This window comes from Equus asinus, chromosome 7, assembly GCF_041296235.1.
Source record: "Equus asinus isolate D_3611 breed Donkey chromosome 7, EquAss-T2T_v2, whole genome shotgun sequence".
Taxonomy (NCBI): Eukaryota; Metazoa; Chordata; class Mammalia; order Perissodactyla; family Equidae; genus Equus; species Equus asinus.
The window spans coordinates 77,877,121-77,894,087 of NC_091796.1; the positions used below are offsets into that span (position 1 = coordinate 77,877,121).

The following is a 16,967-nucleotide window of genomic DNA, read 5'->3' on the forward strand; positions in this document are numbered from 1 at the left end:
TTCTCATTCAGTAGTTTTGGGCAGTCAGAGAAAGTGCATTTCTAACGAGCATCCAGGTGATGCTGATGCTGCTGGTCCAGAAACCACACTGAGGACCACAGGGTTAGTGGCTAAGAGGATGGGTTTGGGTACAGAAGACCGAGGTTCAAACTAGGTCTGCCATTTACTAACCCCGCAACCTGAGCCAGTTCTTGACCTCTCTGAGCCTCAGTCTCCTCATCTGTTAAATGAGATAATACCTTTCTCACCGGGTTAAGAGGCTTCAATGAGCTAACGTATGCAAAAAGCCTAGCACATACTAAGTAGTTAACAGTGTCTATAGTTCATTATTAAAGGACAAGAAAGAAAAAGGATACTAATATAAAGGAGTGAGACAATAGGAACTACTCAGGGCCCTGGAATCGCCTGTGTAGACTGAGTGGTCACCTGGCACCATCTGGGGGTTACGGAGGTCACCTTGGTGCCTAGGGTGTCCCTGTGTCCAGGCCAGCATGCTCCAGCAGGCACCACACCCCAGCTCTCCCCAGTCCTGGACTCCTTCACCCGATCAAGGACACATGATCAATAGGACCTCAGCACCATTCTGGCCCAGACTCCAGGCCAATGCCATGATGCCACCCACCTCCTTCCTGAGGAACCACCACCCAGCAGCCACATGACCTCACACCAAATGCAGGTAGAAACACATCCTTCCTCGGGAAAGCTCAGAGCTCCAGGGAACCCAGAGCCCTCAGGATGCCAGAGACCCCCTAGGCAGAAAGCAGGGGTGGGGGCACAAGCTCGGACCCCAGTCACTCTGGTAGAATCACAAGCCACAAGGAACCACACCAGTGATCTGCCCCCTGGGATGCTGGAGCAGAAACTTCCTAAGGAGCATTAACAGACTCACTCTGTAAACTGCCACTCCCTGGGCAGTGGGATCTCCATGATTCTCCATTATGACAATAATTACCCCATGCCTAAGAGGAAGTTTCTAGTTCCGGGAGCACTGAATGGAGGAAGAGAACAGAGAGGCCTGGCACTTTAATGAGTTCCTCCTCAGTTGCAAATTAAAACAATAACATATCCCTTTACACCTAGTAGACTAATAAACAATTAGAAAGGTGATTACACCAAATGTCAGCAGGATTGTGGGATCCAGAAGCCCTCATGCCTGGAAGGGTGGACTGTCGGCCATTTTGGAGAGCAATCCAAAGCTGTATTGTGAAATCCAATGTGCTCCCACCCCACCACCCAGGAAATCCCCCTCTCAAATAAATTCTCGCACAGTGAACACTGGGAGACGTGGGAGAATTTGCGTCATCCCGTTATCTGCGTCAGCAGGGGAGAAGTTGGAGACGATCTGCATGTCCATGGGTGGGGACGGTACGGGAAAAGGTGACAGACCCACAGAGGCCTTGCATGGCCCCACCATGACAGTGGGCCATGAACCGAGAGGCCTAATTAAGTCAAGCCCCTTCACCTGAGGTCCAGGAAAATACAGTCTCTTCTCTCAAAATACAAATGCAGATCAGCACATTATAAGGTGGACAGAAGCCCTGAAACTCCTTTATTAAGGAGCCTCAGGCAACCTGTGGACCACGGAAACCACCATCCGACATGGCCCAATGCCATCACCGCCCTCCCAGCCTGTCCTCGGGACCCATCAGCAGTCCCGGGCATTGGCAGCCCAGCACAGCAGGCCTGCTGGCCAGGCAGCCAGGGGATCCGCAGCAGGGAGCGGGAGGCTGAGGAACAGGACTGTGTCTGTGGAAACTTCCCCATTTCCGGAGGGGTGGTAAGTACAGCGACGGGGCAGGACACGGGGCTTCGTCTGCAGGCAAGCGCATTCACGGCGCGCTCCGTCCCCCAGCACCAGGCTTATTAACCTTGGAAACTGTGCAGTGGCAGAGGGGGCCACAGAGAGCAGGGGCAGCCCAGGGGGTGCCTGCCACCCCCACAGCCTCACCCAAACCTCATTCCAGAGGAAAGTACCATCTTATGCCTTCAATTTAAAGATGAGGACACTGAAGGCAAAGTGGACCTCTGGGCGCCCCAAGGGAAGGGGAGCGGAGAGGGAATAAGATCGTGGAGTTGCTCAAAGATGTTGGCTGTTACTGTTACCACTAGGTGAGGCATGAGCCATCTCAGCAAATCCGCTCAACAATCCTATGTTAGAGGAGGAAACCGAGGGTCAGAGGCTACGTAACCTTCCCAGTCACACAGCTAGCAAGACGCAAAGCTGCAATTAGAACTGGGGTCTCCAAGAGGCCAAAGCGTGAGCCCTTTCCACTATCCTGGGGGCTGTGGCTCATCCAGGGAAGCCGAGATTAATGAGAAATCAGCCAGCGCCACTGGCCCCAACCACCCAGCTCTGCCCGCCTCCTGCACCAGTCCCAGGTCAGTCTAGAGCCACACGGTCACCTGTGCAGTGTCCCCAGGCAGTCGCTGGGCCTGGACCAGAGAGGGTGGCTAAAGGGCAGCCCAGAACACTGGGCTGAGAATCACCCCCTGCGCTCACATCCAATCACAAGAGAAGGTCCTGGCCCTAGCGGCTCCCTGGGGATGCAGGACTGGCCGGGCAGGTTTTCCTCTAAGTCTCAGTTTTGGGGAGGTGGAAAGAGGGTTTGAACTCTTGTCTCTTTTGGCTTTCTGAACACAAAGCCCATTGAGAGAGACCATGAATAATTGAAGGGGCAGCCAAGCCGGGGGGTATGGATGCCAGAGTGTGGGCAACAGGCTTGCTGGGGGTTGGACTGGCCCTATGTCAGCAGCCTCCCTCACGGCGGGTCATTGCAGATGCTCCTGACCCACCCAGGCTCCCAGCTCCCCCTGCCAACAGGCTGGAGCCAGGTTCATTCACTCATTCAGTCACTCTTACTGAGCACTGACCGTGTCAGGACTGAGGCCACATGCCAGGCCAATAAAGACATGGTCCCTAAATCAAGGAGCCTTTAGTCTGAGAGGGGAGACACATGTCAATCAAGACTCATATAAAAATGAGTGGATATTTGCAAACTGAGTTTAAATGCATACAGGAAAAGTTCCGGAAGTCCTGAGGCCCTAACCTGGTCCAGGCTGGGTGGGTGTGTATGTGTGTATGTATGTATGCACGTGTGTGCACGCATGTGCACACGCGTCTGACCAACGCCCTGGGGCAGTCAGGGAATTATTAAAGCTGAGGAATTTAAATTAGATGAACACTTTGTCAATGTGAAGGGAGACCATATAATTTATCATCCAAACCAGGGCACCTAAGGAGGTGCTATTAATAATTATCCCTGGACAACAGGTGCAAGCCGAGACCTCCGGTCACCCTCCCCACATGTGTGGAGTTGGGGACGGTCAGGAGGGTGGCACCGCCACGCGGGGGAAATAAAATATCAAAGGCCCAGGGAAATGGGACTAAGGCCTGCTCCAACCCCCAGGAAATGGCCACTGGGACTGGTGCAGGAGGAGAGGAGAGGGGTGCCATGGGGCTCCTGCCGGATGTTAGGGTGCTTTCTTCTGAGAACAATGGAAGCCACCAAAGAGGTTTTGTTTGATTTCAGCTGAGGGTGGGGTGAGTGCGGGAATCAGATGTTGGTTTACATGTAATTCATGACAGCTGCGCCTCAGAACGAGCCTCCGAACTGCAGTGTGAGGAGCAGACCGGAGGTGGACTAGAACGGCAGCGGAGGACCAGTTAGGAGACTGTGAAGAGGCAGGCAAGAGACCACGGTGGCTCAGATGGGACCACACGGAAGTGTCATGGGTGCTCAGGGAGTGCGAGAGGGACCAGAGGTCACACTCAGCTTTCAGACCTGAGCCAAGAGATGAAGGAATGGGTGAAGGCGCCATCCACTGGAACACGGCTTTCCATCCCACACTCCTCTGCCCGCCCAGACGCCCACAGCAGCTCGCCACGGTTACAAGAGAAGGTCCAGTCCTCAGCCTCGCAACGTCATTTGAAGGTCAGAGTGGAAGGACTTCGGAGATCAGGTGCCCACTGTCCCAGCGCTCTGTCAGTATTAACAACTAATCCTCCCACCCACCCTATGAGGTAGGCACTACCGTGAATCCCATTCTACAGATGAGAAAACTGAGACACAGACTCTCACGGTCACTCAAGGTCAGCAGATGAGGAGCCACAATTTGAGCCATAGTGCCCATGCTTCCAACCACAGGCTCAGTCAGCCTGGACCCCCTCGGCCCCTCCTTCCTCCTGACCCCCCGAGGGCCCAGCAGCAGGTCACATGCAGCAGCCCAGAGTGGGCTCCTCCCCTCCCAGTGCCCACCAGGCCACCTCACCCCAGCCCAGTGGGCTCACCCTCTGGGAGTGGGGCCAAGCAGAGGCCGCTCCCGAGCTCCCCTCATAACCCTAGTGTGTAGTCGGGTGGACACCCTTGGCCTTGGAACTCCCTAGTGGACCAATCCCAGTGCCTCCCTGCCGTCCCTCCCAAGCCTCTCCACCAAAACCCTGAGAAAATCAGGCTGAAACCATCATTAAGAGCCTCTTAAGGGGAAACTGGAAAGGGGGGTGAGGGGTGTAGTGAGGACCGAAGAGGTGTACCTTTAATGGAGCATGCCAACGTTGGGAACAGGGAAGCAGGAGAGGCAGTGGACCTTGTGCTCGGCATGGCCGATGGACGCTGGCCATACCCATGCCTCGCTTCCCGCACACTGTGCCTTCCCCCATCTGAGCAGGGGAGGCAGCCCTGCCTGCGCTTCTAAAAGCCTTCCCAGACCTAACAAAAAACGGAGGAAGAGAGGGGGAAGTGGAAGCTACCTACCCACAAGACTTCAGGACTCCACCGACAGCCCTGGGAAGGTGTTCAGGCCTGGCCAGGCCACCTCCCTAACCTCCTTACCCGCCGACACCTGCTGATTCCCAGTGGCTCTGGAATGAAGGCCAAGGCTCGGTGCACTCACCTGGGCCCTGGTTTGCAGGAGGCGCACCTGGGAAGCATCCTGGTGGGGCTCAGAGCTCTGGCCCCAGCATCCCAACCCTGTTCCCCACTGCTGGTCTCTGCAGGCCTCCCTCAAGGGGCAGCAGAATGGCGCTGCTGCTTCCCTCTGCCGCCTTGTCACTCACCTCCTCCCTGTCACTCCATCTGTCTCCATCTCCCATCTTTTCCGCGCTTTAGTAGAATGTTTGCAGGTACAATGGACACACAGCACTGGGAGATCTGAGTTCTAATTCTGATTCTACCACAGGGGAACCGAGGGCCTCAGGTCTGTCCTTTAAACTTCACAGGCTCACCTGGAAAGTCTCCCACCTTATGTGTGGCTACACCTGCCTCATACCTGCCTCAATGGGCTCTTGAGATACAGCCACTGGGAGAGCAATCTGAGGCAAGCAAGGTTTCCCAAATCGACCTAATTACAAAACACCCTGAAAATACAGATGACGACCACCCCAACGACCGCCATTCTGGTTCAGGAGTCTTGGGGTGGGGCCCAAGAACCAGCATTTTAACAGCAAAAAGAACTCCAGGTGAATCCTATAATCAGGCAAGTTTGGGCAACTCTGGGCCCCAGAAGTGCACGGGAAGTCTATCACCTCACCTTCTGTGCAGAGAAGGGAAAGAAGAGCTTGTGAAAGCACTCCTTCCTTTGTGCACACATCCAGAATAACACCTCCCCCCACTTTGGGAGCCCAGCAGGTGCAGACTCCAACCTGGGTGGTTTGCAGCCATCATCTCGCTTAGTCCCGGCAACAACCCTACAAGACAGATTGCCTCCTTTTTACAGATGATAAGGACCTGCTGAAGGATACCTACAGCTAGTAAGATGGCGGAGCTTCTCTCCACCCCAGGACTGCCGACTCCAAAGCCGGGCTCTCCCCAGCACCCCGCAGCCTCTGCAGATGGATTCCCCCACAGGCAGGGACGGAAGGCAGAGGGCAGCTCCAAGCACGACTGCCTGTCCTATCCCCTCCCTGAGCCTGGACCTGACACATCCATGGCTAGTCCCAATCATCCTGTCCGGTAGGAGAAAGCGGTGCTCCCCTGCACGGAGACGGAGGCCACTGTTTTCTGTCCCCAAATATGAGGGAGACAGGGGTCCTGGAGCCTGCACTCTAGAAAGGGAGGTAGGACCCACCTAGGAAAGAATCATACAGCAACCCAGGGCAGGAGAGAGTTCTGAGCCGGATCGCCCAGTGCTGGAATGAGGGGCTCCGGGAGGGCCTGGCAGGAAAGGGTGCCGAGGCCAGAGAACATGCTGCATCTAGAATGAGGCCCAACATACCCTGGAGCCCTTCTTCCCCACCCTGCATGATCCCTGATGAGCGAGCAGCAGCCAGCCCCAGAGCAGAGTTCAGCAACTCCCAGCTCCCTGGAGAGGAAGCAATTTCCTCCTGCAGAGGAAGCTGCCGCCACCCAGCCAGACAGCATCCCACAGCCCCTTCCTCCTGTCCCCGCCTCTCCGGGGGAGCTGGGCCTGGGATGAGACAACTGAGAAGCAGAGGGAAAGCGCCACGGCGGTCCTGAAACCTGGCCTTCCTGTACGGAGTCCTCCCCCCCAGCCTGGAGGCTGGTGACTCCTCTCCCACTTAGAGGACACAACAATGACAACAGCTGACATTTAGTGACACTTATTTACTAAGCACTTCATACGGGTTATCACATTTATTCTTCACAACAAGCTTAAGAGGTAAATTTTGGTCCCCATTTTAGAGATGGAAAAACTGAGGTTCCGGAAGGTTAAATAACCCAGCTAGCAAAGAACAGGTGCCAAACGAAACCAGAAGTCCCCTAACACCAAATTCCAATTTCTTTCCACTGTTTTTCTCTCTCTCTAAGCATCTGCTAAGTACAGGGCACTAGACCAGCCAGAACCAGAGATAGCCCTGCTCCCAGGGTGCCACGATTGAGCTGACAGGTAACGACATGCCTCATCAGTGAGGCACAGACTGAGCAGAAAGAAGGAATCATGTGCGAACCCTGCAGGGGGCCAGGGACGCGGCTCACGGTGGGTTTCCACACCAGCAAGCAAGCAGAAGCCAGGTGGCTCTGCACAGGGTTCTGGGGTGCAGGCATATCTGGGGGCCTGACTTGAGACAGTGGTCAGCTGCAGGCACAACAGACTTGGTGAGGGCAGAAATCAGGAGAGGAGATCCTGCTCTGTTAGCAAGAAACAGAACTTTTCTCCAAAGGAAGCTAGCAAGTTTTGCATCAGTCTCTGTAACTCCCTGGCCAAAAATCTATCACACACTAACCCTTCAGGAGAGCCCCTGGGAGAAAAACAGCCTGGGACAAGCAAGCACTGGGGGGAAAAAAAGCCAAAGGCAAGAGTGGGGCCAGCTGGCTCAGGGGTCGCCGTTGCGCCCCAGGGTCCCCAGGAGGCTGCAGCCCACTTCCCTGTGTCTGCAGCAGGAGGAGGCGGGGACCTGGCCCAAAAGGCCCTTCTCCACCAAAAGATGCCAGAGCTTCTCCTTAGCTCAGAGGCTGCCGACTTCCCCAGAGCCGTGCTGCAGCCAGCGCCACACACTACGCCCAGCTGGTCGGCCCGCCCACCTCTGCATGCAGCTACTGTGGCAGGCCCAGCCGGTCAGGGGCCTGGCCCTGGGGAAGGAGGAAGGAGGGGCGGTATCCAGGACCCTCTGCTGATCTATCGACCCTGCCTCAAAGGCTCCAAGGGCCCAGAGACACCAACAGTAAATGCATAAAATATAGCAATTCCACTTTGGAGTCCATACAGAAAAGAATTGAAATTGAAAGCAAGGACTCAGATATTCATACACCCATGTTGATAGCAGCACTATTCACAATAGCCAAAAGGTGGAAGCGACCCAAGTGTCCATTAACAGATGAACAGATAAACAGTATGTGATACATACATACAACGGAATATTAATCAGCCTTAAAAAGGAAGGAAATTCTGACACACACTACAACATGGATGAACCTTGAGGACACAATGCTAAGTGAAATAAGCCAGACACAAAAGGACAAATTCCGTATGATTATATGAGGCACCTAAAGGAGTCAAATTCACAGAGAAGAAAGTAGAACAGTGGCTGCCAGGGGCCAGGAGGAGGGGCGAATGGGCAGTTGTTGTTGAATGGGGACAGAGTTTCAGTTTTGCAAGATGAAAGAGTTCTGGAGATGGACGGTAGTGATAGTGGCACAACAATGTGAATGTACTTAATGCCACTGAACTGTCCACTTAAAAATGGTCAAAATGGTGAATTTTATGTTGCATATATTTTACCACAATAAAAAATATCTGTATATATAAATTAAACACATAAAATCTTATGTGTGGCATAGAAAAATAACCATGTTACCTGGAGGGAATTGTTTTTTTTACCACGAGCATGTCATACTTTCATAACAAAACCAAAAAAGACAATGAAGACTGATAAACCAAAAATGTTTCAAATCCTGATTCATGAGGGTGTTTAAGAAGTCCCCATTCTACAGAATGGGACGATGCTATCACCTGACTCTTCTTGCCACCAGCACCAGCCTGCCCTGCAGAGAAGGACGGGAAGCACCCCTCCCAGAAGCAGTAAAGGCAGACTTGGGTGGGGCCAGCTGTACCACCCAGGCCTCACGCCCTTCATGAAAACGGCAGGAGGGAAGTGACCCCCAGGGCCAGAGGCAATGACTCCAGGGTGACTCGGCTCTGGTTTCCCCGGAAGGAAATGAGCTAGCTAGCCTTTTTCCCCTTCTAGGAAAGCACGAGGGAATGACTCCCCCATCCCTACATGCCCAGGCTTTTTCCACAGACGGCTCTGACAGAACCACCCCCAACCTCCACTGCACGGGGAGGGAAGCCAGAGTGAAGAGGGGGGCAGAGGAAACAGCTTGCCTGACTGGGGAAGACACAGGATGGGGGAGGCACGAAGGACAAGATGTGCCTTTCCTCTTTCCACCCTCAATTCCCACCATGAATACACCAGGAGGGATGCAGACGGGCTCTGGTCCTATGTCCCCACTGACTGGCTGTGTGGTCTGGCCTCACTTTCCTCCTCTGTAACTTGAAGAGGAAGGAACATTTGCTACCTAAGTCTCCTTTCTCTTGAAGTTCTAGGCTTCTGCAGGAGCTGGGTGATGCACGGAACTGAGAAAGGCTAGAGAAGACAGAGCTTGGCCTTGGAACCCAGAGAGCCACGGTACGGAGACTCATGTCTGGTATGCCACGCAGAAGCAATGCTTCTAACTGGAACACCAGCACCCCCCGCCCTTAGGCCAAGCCGCCCAGTCATTCACTCATTCAATCTTTTCTATGCTCTTACCCTATGCCAGGATCCGGGCACTCACAGCCTCGTGAACGTCTCCACCAAGTTTCAAGAGCTGCCATCCCAGCCCCTGTCCCCAAGGCCAGCCTTTTGAGAAAGCAGAGTCTAGAAGAGTAACACAAAGAGCAGGCAGAAGGCGAAAGCATGTAGGACCCGGAAAAGAGCATGGAACCAGAGTCAAGAAAGCGTGGTTTAAATGCAAAGTCTGCCGCTGATTTGCTGTGTGACCTTGGATGAGCTGCTTCAGCCCTCTGGGCCTCAGGTTTCCAGTCTGTCAACAGGGGACTGGGTCAGGTCTCTGCAGGAACTTCCAGCTCCGACAGCCTGGACATCTCTGGGACACAAACTCTCAATCCTGGGATCACGGCGGGGAGGCCTGCTGGAGTCAGCAGCACCACTGACCCTTCAGGACCCCGAGAACTCCAGACAGGCTGAGCTGACAGCCGGCCAACTCCGGGGAGCCTGCGGCCCCAGGGACAGAACTTGGCCGGCAGGGCCCAGCTGCTGGAGGCTGTCTGAAGGCGACCATGTGCTTTCACCTCAGGGATAACACGAATGTTGCAGGATTCTCAAAGCTGGAACCCTTTAGCTCGGGATGGGGTCAGAGGACCACAAGGAAGCTTCGCGCATTCTCCATGCGCCCCCATCTCTGCCGGATTTGAACCATAAACACAGCCTTTTTCTGAAGGGAAGGCCTTAACACAAACCAGATGCAGCAGGGACTTTCCCCCACCCACTCCTGGCCCTAAAATTAACGTTCGTGTCTCCTCTGCCAACATTCATTTGAAGGCCGAGCCTTAAAGAGCCAGCACCTCCAGTTCTCGCCTGCGCACACTCTCAATCACATCCCTGCTTAAACAAAATGTCAAGGTCCCAAAGGGAAAGTGCAGATGGGGCAACCTCCCAGGAGCGCTTGGCACCCATGCAGCCAGGGCCAGATTTAAAAGGGGAGGTCAGTGGAGAAGGGCCGCTGATCCTCCACCACCAGCCCAAGAGGGATTAAAGGGCAGCCTTCCAGGGCGGGCTCTCGAGCCTGGGGATGGGCCTCTGGGGAGGGCATGGGTGGGGCTTGCCAATGGAACCAACCCATAGGGAGCAGTCCTGTGCACCAGCCCTGCCCCTGGGGGACTCTGGAGATTCCTGGAAGAGTTCATTTCCTGGACTTCAGTTTCCAGTCTCTAGAAAAGGGGATGAATAACAGGCATCTTATTTAACTCTGATTCCTTCAGAGCTGTGATGATCTGACAGAACCCATCTTAAGAGAACTGGACTCCACTGGGCCCTGCAGGCTTCCAGGCTGCAGGCTGCTTGCTCCCATCTGGAAAGTTCTCCTGGTCCTACAGATCCTTCCAGCTCTGACTGAAGGCCCAGACCATCCCCCATTGCCCCCCTCACCTCCCCACGCCCTTCACCCACGCCAGGGCCACACCTCGGCACCCAGCACTAAGCAGCCAGCCCATCAGAGAAACACATCTTATCACCCCAGCAAGGGGACACATGCCCTGCTCTTAAGCTTGGGGGACCATGTCTTACACCCTCTGCACACCCCACAGGGCCTGGCAGTGCACTGCACACACTGAACGTGCTCTGAACAGACAGTTCCATCTCACCGAGCTGCCATTCTTCAAGAAAAGGGACAGGTGACAGCAGAAAACTATTTGGAGAGGAACGTTGCTCCAGATAGAAATTCCCTGACTTGCTATAAATTTTAAATACTATTTTTTTAAGTATTTAATCCTGCAAATTTAACACAGCCATTTTCACTTTTGCACGTTACCTTCCTGTTTACACTGGTTTTATGGTTGCAACCGATTACAACATACACACCACATAGAGTTCTGCCACCTTCAACAGTCTATTGAACATTTTATTCCCGTATAATCTTCCCAAATCCTTTAAATCTTCATTTAAAGGCTGAAAAAATGTTCCACGACTATCATGTGTCAGGAAGGTTTGTTAAATACCTCCTCTACAGTTTTTGAGACAGCGAAGCTTCTCCCTCAATTTTACTCTCTTAGCACAGAGAATATTCTTCAGGATTTCTTTGTTTCAGCTGGACAGTCTCCTTAGGACCTGATACAAAGGGTGGAATTATCTGGCCAAGGGGTGGGAGCGTTTTCAAACCTTTTGCCACAGAAACGAGCCACAACGCTAACCCACAGGCTGCACCAACCCTCAAGGCCTTCAGGAAAGAGCACTCCTTTGACCACAAACTTGTCCTGAGGGGATTTTTTTTTTTTCCTGTTTTAAAATTGTTTCTCAGTTAAGCTGCATCAGCTGGGAGATTTCCTCTTCTCTGGGCCTCCAGGTTACGTGCTCTGGAGATCCTTTTTTTTCAATCTTAGCTCCAAGTCCCACCTCCTCTATACCAACCCTTCTTATTATAATCCTAGTCCACTCCCATATCAGTGGACTCGGCGTGGTCCCCCCACTGATTCCTTCCCTACTAAACCCACCCCCCCTCTATTTCTGAGATCCTTGATCCCCTTATACTGTGACCCCCACAGTGTCACATCTCCCCTGTAACACTCCCACTAGGCAGAGAGGCAGCCAGAGGGTTTCTTGACCCAGAGTCCCCAAACTGACCCCTGGGGGTGGGGAGTCACTGGGCAATTGCCTGCTGAACTGAGTTCTACAGGCCTTCTAGGCTCCCTGTTGCCTGGGCCCCTGTCTCAAGGGGGCAGTTGGAGTCTGTGACAGCAAAACACACTGCAGCTGGCAGCCCCCCAGGCTGAAACGATCCAGGATTATGACCATGTGGAGGCGTTCACACAGTCTAGAGCCAACCCAAACCCCTCTTGTCACGCTGTCTGGATGAAAGTTAGAACTCAGACAACAGCCCACAGTCAGAATTTGACTCAGCTGGGACTAGAGGATCAGAGGCCACTTAGGTGGGACAGGGAGGGGAACAGGGCGAGGCAGGATGCAGAATGTTGAAAAGCCCTCTGTCCACAGGAAACCAAACAACAGAGCTGGCAGGTCACTGAAGGACACAGATGTTGTGGCAGGGAGGGCCGCCTGTCTGATATGGACAGCCCCTCGGAATGCCCAGGATGAGAAGCGTGGCCTCCACCATCATCACTGCAATCCTGCGTCAAAGCAGCCTTGCGGATAGCCGGCTGGCCCACCTGCTCCAGAGCCAAAAGCAACTTACAGTCAGCGAAGCAAGAATAGGTTTTCTTTCTTTTCTTTACTTTCCCTCTAAGTAATGGGGGTTTGGGGTCCAGAAGAGATACTTGGTTCACATTTTGGGGGCCTAGTGAACTCAGGTCTACAAGGAGACAAAGCATCATCAGAAGGTCCTGGAGGAGGCACGAATATGAGCGAAGGAGATGAGTTTGTTTAGCTCATTCTGACTGAAGCAATAATATTCCTCAGGTATCCTTCACAGAGGTCTCTAGCATTATCTAAAAATTAAGTAGGGAGCTTGCTACAAATGCAGATTCCTGAGCGCTGAGCCCAGAGTGTTTGGTTTGGCAGACCTGGGCAAGGCCCAGGAGGCTACAGTCTTTCCATGAACCCTAAGTGGTCCACGGACCACTCTTGAGGGAATACAACCTTGGAGCGAAACTCTCCACTTGAGTGGCAGACGGTGGATATGCCCATGGGAACCAGAAAACCTACAGGGAAGTTGTGGTCACCTGGCGTGGGTGATCATTTAATAAGATGTAGGCAGGAGGCCTGTGGCTGCTACCTGCCCCCACTCCTCACAGTAGAGAAACCTCTCCTTTCCCAGAACAAAGTACAAGTCCTTGTCTCCTCAGGAGTCCCGCTCTCCCTCTCAATTACCACGATCCTAATTGGACCAGCCTTCAGAGTTCACTGTGGTTTCCTGGGTGGGGAGAGACAAAGAGGGTAGAGTGTCTAATGAGCCAGACAGAATAAATCAATCTCAGCCTGGCCACATGGCTGCAAGCTGGAGCATCACAAGGCCCCAACAGGGAGCTGGTTCCAAACAACCAGAACAGCAGCTGAGACATCCTGGTGGCTTCCCCCTTCAGTGCCCCCAAGGAAATGTGCCAACACCAAGATTCTCTGTGGCGAATCCCATGGCTCTGAAGTTATGATCATCCACAGCCCTTGGACATAGGCAAACTGTCCCCAGCTGTGTCAGATGGGCTGGCCATCTGACACTCATCACTAGGGACATCAAGCATGTCTCTAGTAGCTCTCCAAGAGAGCCTCAGAGTTCCAAATGTGGCTCCAAGGGTTTGGGTGACTCTAAGATGCCATCATTTAAGCATCATCTGTTCTTCCACCAAGAGACACCTGTGGACCTCCAACTATGGTCCCTGATCAAAGCCCACCCAACTCAAGGGCGGGGCCAGAGTTGCAAGAGAAAGGAACCTTCTGTGCATCACCTCCTACATATTGAAAATGACACAACCATGCAGCTGTGGCACTACTGTGTGTGCGGCACCAAGCTCTCCCAAAGGCTTCACCCATTTTGGCATTCGAAGCCACCTAAGAAACCTTTAGTCGGCACTTAGAGTTGCTGGAGACAGGCTCCAGTCCCTATGTGAGATCACGTCACCCCATGAACAGTCCAACTTCTTCTTCCTATCCCAGCGTCTGAGAAGTTCAGTCAGACACGTAACTGCTCTGGTGACCCGGGAGCTGCCCAGTGACAGAAGTAACACTATGGGTTTGGGGTGCCGGCAACCCTCAGCCCAGAACCAGCACCCAGTCAAGAGTTCAGCGAGGGTCCGGTCAGTGCAGGCAGTGGTCTCTCCCACCCTGCAGCCTTCCTCCTGAAGATGGGGGCGGAGAGGAGAGCGTCACCTGGACCACAGAATGTTCAGTTCAGAGAAGTAAAGCGGAGGAAGTGAGAGCCGCGTGCGGAGACGGCAGGTTTAGGTTCTCGTTTGTGACTTCTCCCACTTCTCTTCAATTTTACCAAACACCCTGGCTCTTCTGACAAGCCTCACAGACGGAGAGGAACTTGGGGAATGTGGTCAGGAGCCAGGTCTGGGTGAAATCTTCTCAGACACAGATTCTAATTCTCGACCTCTTCTCCCACTGACGCTCATCAGCCCGGTGCCCCTGGCCCTCAGGCCTGGCCTGGCGTGTGGTGGCCACTGAGGAACCTGCTAAGGCCAATGGGTAATGATATTTCACATTTTCTTCCCAAATGTTTAAATCCTGACAGTTTCCAAACCACCTTCTACGTATCTAGCACTAGATTAAAATGTTAGCAAGGCCTTCAGAATCCTAGAAATATAAGCCTACAGCCAGACAGCCAATGGCTGAAAAGATCTTTTGCGTCAAAGGAAAATCAGGTGCCACTCCCCCCACCAGACTGGGGTGTCTGGGGACAGCCATTAAGGGGAAGTGCCCCAGCTCAACCGCTGCCTGACAAGAATCAACAGGCTCACAGCAGCAGCGCACCAACCACACACCTCCACGCTCTCTGGAGAGTAGAATTTCAGGTGATCATTATTTTCTTCTTTGTACTTTGCTGTATTTTCCAAATTTTCCACCATAAATTTTACTTTCCTTTTTAATTAGTAAAAAAAAAAAAAATAGGTTTTGTATTGCTGGTGGCACATGAAGAAGTCTGTCTTTTAAAGGCAATTGATGAATATGTAAAAGGACTCATAGAAATGATCATCTCCTTTGATGGACTAACTGAGCTCCCAGATATTATCCTAAAATGCAGGAAAATGCCCAGATGAAAATAATCTTTACAGAGGAATTATCTACGATAGCCCGAAACTGGAAACCATGAAAATGCCCAATAATGGGAGACTGGGAGGAGAGTGGATGTCAGCTGGCTGAGGAGCAAGGCAGCGGGTAAGGTGCCACACCCAGGCCCAACCCCCACTGCCACACCTTTCCTTCCTGAAGGCTCTTCGGCAAAGGGCCTGAGGCCACACCTTGTTGAGACACAGCCCAGCCCCAAAAGAGCTTCTAGAGGACAACTGCGGGCTCCGGGGCCTTCCTTCTGCACCACCGGGGTAGGTCAAACTCGTTTTCCTAACAAAATGGCAGCTCTGGCCCTGCCCTCACGTGCCGAGCACCCAAGCCAACAGTCCTCTTCTCAGGAAAGGTCTCAGGAACCCTCTGAACAGGGACCCAGGAGTCCACACTCACCGCTCTCCAGCCCCGGTCTGGACAAATGCAAGTGTGAGTCTCCAGCAAATGCTGACGAGCATCTCCAAGGACGGAGGCCTCGCTCAGGCTGAACCTCCAGAAACAGCAGGACAAGATTTCCCTATTCGGCTCTCCACAGAAATGCCTTCAGACAAGTGTGATTTAAGCAGGCCCTCGGCTCTGCTGGGGGTTGATTTAGGAACCAATAGACAAAAAAGGTCTCTGTGTGTTCCATGAAACGGATACTGATGGTGTCATCCACTGCACAGCTCTCCTAAAATGGAAAAACCCTCGGTGTTCAGTGCTTACAAAGTGTCTCTTTCCCACAAACTGCTATACTTCCTTTCACTAGGAAATAAACATAAGATCATCCCAATTTCCCCTTTTGTTTGGGCTGCCAGGAAGCTCGGAACTAGGGTCAGTGGTGACCTACAAAAACTAACTTCTAATTTAACATTGTTTTCTCAATGACCTCACCCCCATCCTGACAAAGCTCCAGATCTTCTAACTTCAATTTTAAAATTCTGTGAACCATTTAATGCGTTCTCCTCAAATGTTTTTGGAAAGTACACACAAACATATATTCATGAAACAACCTCTATACATGGACCTCACTTTCTTCAGGGCTGTGTAGCTATATAAGAAAAAATGTCTTTGAGAAAATGCCAAGTGGGAAAATAAAAAAGCAGAACTAAATTGTATACACACTATGATTACCCCTATCAAAATAATGCAGGCATGAGGATAAAAACAAAATAGGTTTCTGAAGATACAAATAGCTGTGTTTAGGTGAAAGGGTGAAAACGGTCACTTTTTGTCCCCTGAAGTTATCTTCTCAATTGTGGATGACGCAAGCAGGCAAGCGGAAGCTAGAAAAGCAGCGTCCCCTGGCCTCTCCCATGTCAGCCCCCAGGCTGCCACACTGGCAGGAGGGGACAGGCTATAGCCCCCATCTGGATCCTTAGGGACTGGAACCCAGAAGTGACAGTCTGCATTTCTTAGCATCTTGGGGAAGAAGCTGGTGCCCTGAAATCATAGCTGTTTGAGATTCCTGCCATCCCCTGTCAGTGGACATGTTCCGAGCCCTCCCTCACGGAAACAACAAACTGGATGCCTGGACACATGGCGGGGAGGGGCAAGGGCCCTGCCATGACCTCTGACTTCCAATGCCTAGGACTTGATTGGCACACTACTGACCCATCACCCTTCCAATGTCAGATCAAATGCCACCCCCTCTAAGCACCTTTCCTCATCCACCCGCAGAAACTAGCCCATGCCCAACCAACAGACATTCCCCAAAAGCTACACTTCTTCAAAACCCTCAGCCCACCTGAAACCGTCCCCTCAGCATCTGTCCAGCCCACAGGACCGCGAGCCCCCGGCCCAGCACAATTGCAGTTGGTGCGCCATCCACGAGCTCAGTGGCCAGCAGATCGGATGGTTCAGCCCCTGCTGAGGGCCAAGGTTTGGCAGACTGGGCTAGAGGCTTCCTCCTGCCTCCACTGGAGTCAGGATCCCCAGGGTTCCCACAATGGCTGGCCTCTACTGCCTCTATCTCGTCTCTAATGACAACAGCCCACGTCAGGCAGAGAAGTGTCAGTGGTCCGAGGGGGAGCAGAGGCAGGGTCTGCCTAACCCTGGAGAGCAGCCAAGACCTCAGAAGTAG

At 52.8% G+C, this 16,967-nt stretch overlaps 1 protein-coding gene across 7 annotated transcripts in view; it reads right to left on the bottom strand.

Annotated features, from left to right (window-relative positions):
• ACTN1 (actinin alpha 1) overlaps positions 1-16,967 on the bottom strand; it is a 97,150-nt gene that overhangs the window by 60,145 nt on the left and 20,038 nt on the right. Inside the window, exon 1 of one of the 7 annotated variants that reach the window (XM_070513857.1) lies at positions 15,302-15,322. The exons of 4 other annotated variants lie outside the window; for them this stretch is intronic. The gene's annotated coding sequence lies outside the window, so the exon portion shown is untranslated. Of the gene's footprint in view, positions 1-9,205; positions 9,269-9,436; positions 9,886-15,301; positions 15,323-16,967 lie in introns of those variants that run through there. 2 more of the 7 variants (XM_070513860.1, XM_070513859.1) reach the window with 2 other exon arrangements.